Raw genomic sequence first — 220 nt, 5'->3', positions numbered from 1 at the left:
TTCTATATCATATATAACAATAGTTTTAAAGAAATAGTTGATTTTACTAGTTAAGTGCGCTTCGAGAACTTAGCGCACCTTTTTACAAAAAGTCAATTTTTTTGTATTTAATGACCAGCACTATTGAAAATTGTTGCAAAGAGCTCCAGAACTTTCCAAAAGAGTATCAGAACTGCAAAAAAAATGGCACATTTTGAAATATGGTGCGCCAAGTCTTGGC

The sequence above is a fragment of the Odontomachus brunneus genome, unplaced genomic scaffold (genome assembly GCF_010583005.1).
Source record: "Odontomachus brunneus isolate Ranch 3 - 2012 unplaced genomic scaffold, Obru_v1 Obru_scaffold_027, whole genome shotgun sequence".
Lineage (NCBI taxonomy): Eukaryota > Metazoa > Arthropoda > Insecta > Hymenoptera > Formicidae > Odontomachus > Odontomachus brunneus.
The sequence above is the reverse complement of the archived record's forward strand: the minus strand, read 5'-3'. Positions refer to the sequence as shown.